This window comes from Phyllobates terribilis, unplaced genomic scaffold, assembly GCF_046119375.1.
Source record: "Phyllobates terribilis strain yellow unplaced genomic scaffold, ASM4611937v1 Scaffold_329__1_contigs__length_2103183, whole genome shotgun sequence".
NCBI lineage: Eukaryota > Metazoa > Chordata > Amphibia > Anura > Dendrobatidae > Phyllobates > Phyllobates terribilis.
This window is the reverse complement of record NW_027363089.1, coordinates 581,491-584,685: the sequence shown is the minus strand read 5'-3', so window position 1 is coordinate 584,685 and position 3,195 is coordinate 581,491.

Below are 3,195 nucleotides of genomic sequence, written 5' to 3'. Positions count from 1 at the left end.
GATTTTGCATTGATTCATGCATCTTGTCTAGAGATGAGCAACTAAATTTGCAGGACCTTGGTCTAAGAGAGCAGGTTAGTAGTCTGTGGCTGTTGGATGGGAGCCTTGCTAACCGCCTCTTACATGCCGGCATCCCTGGCTCCTCTTTTGATTAGCCGGCCAGGCGTGATGTCATTTGTGCCTCACATCACAACTATGAGATCGACATCAAAAGAGGAGCCGGAGATGCCGGTTCATGGAGCTCCGGTCCTGCGGCCGTGGAATACTGACCCGACTGTTGGACCAGAGTCCTGCAAATCCATTCGCTCATCTCTACTCTCGTCATATCTGCCAATAAGGGAAGACATTGTATGGGATTTCCCATAATACCAGCATAAAATGAATCCATCTGCATTGAGTTTTCCATGCTGTTTGTGGCAGGGTTTTATAGAGGTACATCTGGGTATTTGGAGCTCTGGGTTCAATCCAGATCTCCAACTTCTATAAAGATATGTTGTAAAATTGTTGTGTACATTATAAAGTGCCTGCATATTGTGGAGTTCTCAATCTAGTCTGCAGCTTATAATCTGTATAGATTTCAGCCCCCTTGCAATATGTATGTTCTATGAATGTTTCTGCAGATGATTTCACCGTTACATCCTTCTTGTAGGGCCTGAAAAACTCCTATGATCATCTGCAGCTCCAGCTAAATGATATTGTGGAGCTTGTGCGAGGAGGCAAATTGTCCCAGCAGACTCGCAGCACATTGGGGGCTCTCGTCACCATAGAGGGGCACGCTCGTGACGTGGGCATGGAAATGATCCAAACAGGTTTGTGCAAACATCATGGCTGGCACCAAACTTTCCAATACCATGTTCTATTTATTATACACTACATGGAGAAAGGTATTGTGCCCCCTCCACATTACACCTACAGGGGCTTTTATGGCCCCCTATTCTAAATCCATATACAGGATGTTAATATGGAGTCCGTCCCTCTACAGATATCACAGCTCAATATGCAGAGCACCTTCATACATTTCACCCCATTCCTACCTTCTTTCCATATCTATGTTATATTCCCCCCTCTTTTCTTTGAGTTTTCATAGGACACAATTGATCTTGTCACAGTAAAGCAATCTTGGGGTGTACTTACAATGACGTCTATGGGGCAGTAGTCATTTATGCATATTGAGATGGTGGTCACTATATAGGAATGTTTTGGCATCTGTATGTGTCGGCGTCCCCTGTATATGACTCATTGCCACAATTGATATTCTTTATAGTCAGTGTTTTGGATGGCCTAGGTGCGGTTTGTAATATTTTCTATCAATGGTGTGTGTGCCCTCCTCTGTGCGGTGTCCTTCCATAACCATGGATGTACTAATAAAGGGTTTTTATGTCAATTCCTTTAATGACCTTTTGTTCGGTTTCTTTGTAGGTATTATGTAATTCTCCGAATGGTCAGCCATTCTAAGCCTGAGCAGACATATGGCAATGTAATTGATGTGTGACTGACATTGTTCTTCCCTATGTTGCGGTGACATATTTATGCTGCCATTGTGCAGTATTTGTTCTAATTAATCATCCTAAAGGTGTTTAGTGGGGTTGAGGTTGAGAACGTGTGTGAAACAGTTCTGCTCTTCTATTCCCTTAGGGTTGGAAGCTACAATTGTTTAAAATGTCTTGTGCTGAAGCATTAAGATATCTTTTCACTGGAACTAAGGGGCCTAGACCAACCCCTAAAAACAAGGCCATACCTCCACCAGCAAACTGTACAGCGGGCACAATGCAGTTAATAGGGTAACGTTCTCCTGGCATTCACCAAATCCAGACTCGTCCATCAGATGCCAGATAGAGAAGTGTGATCCGTCACTGCACAGAACAGGTCTCCTCCAGAGTCCTGTGGTGGCGGCTTCACACCACTCCATCCGACGCTCGGCATCGTGCTTGGTGATGTAAGGCTGCATGCAGCTGCTCGGCCATAAAGCTCCTGGCGGGGGCGCAGTGTTTGTGGTGATGTTGTTACCAATGGAGTCAGGAAAGCGTTCTGCCCTCTGCTCCTCAGCACTCAGTGACCCCGCTCTGTAATGTTCCGGGGTCTCCTGAGTTGCTGCAGTTCCTTCTATTCCTTAATAATATCACTCACTTGTGATGGGGGAAGATTTAGGAGGGAAGAAATGTAATATCCAGACTTGTTACCCCGGTGGCTCCTATTACAGGACCGCACTGGTATCAGAGAGCTCTGCACCACCAGCCGTTCTGTCATATGTTAGTAACAGCACACAGCATGGGAGGGCGGATGTTATACACCGGGGGGCGTGGGGATTGATGTTATACACTGGTGGGGGGCGAGAGTCTTAATGTTATACAAGGCCGAGGGGCCAGATGTTATACCCTAGGGGTACGAGGGGCTAGATGTTATACACTGAGGGGCGAGGGGACGGATATTATACACCAGGGGCGAGGGGACGGATATTATACACCAGGGGCGAGAGTCTTAATGTTATACAACAAGGCCGAGGGGCCAGATGTTATACACTGAGGGGCGAGGGGACGGATATTATACACCGGGGCGAGGGGACGGATATTATACACCAGGGGCGAGGGGACGGATATTATACACCAGGGGTGAGGGGACGGATATTATACACCAGGGGTGAGGGGACGGATATTATACACCGGGGCGAGGGGACGGATAATATACACCAGGGGCGAGGGGATGGATATTATACAACAGGGGCGAGGGGATTGATGTTATACACTGGTGGGGGGCGAGAGTCTTAATGTTATACAACAAGGCCGAGGGGCCAGATGTTATACACTGGGGGTACAAGGGGCTAGATGTTATACAAGTCCGAGGGCTGGATGTTATACACTGAGGGGCGAGGGGACGGATATTATACACCAGGGGCGAGGGGACGGATATTATACACCAGGGGCGAGGGGACGGATATTATACACCAGGGGCGAGGGGACGGATATTATACACCAGGGGCGAGGGGACGGATATTATACACCGGGGCGAGGGGACGGATATTATACACCAGGGGCGAGGGGACGGATATTATACACCGTGGGCGAGGGGATGGTTGTTATACACTGGGAGCGAGGGGACGGATATTATACACCGGGGGGGCGAGAGGCCGGATGTTATACACCAGGGGGAGGGAGCGAGGGTACAGATGTTATACACCGGGGCTGGGGGGCCGGATGT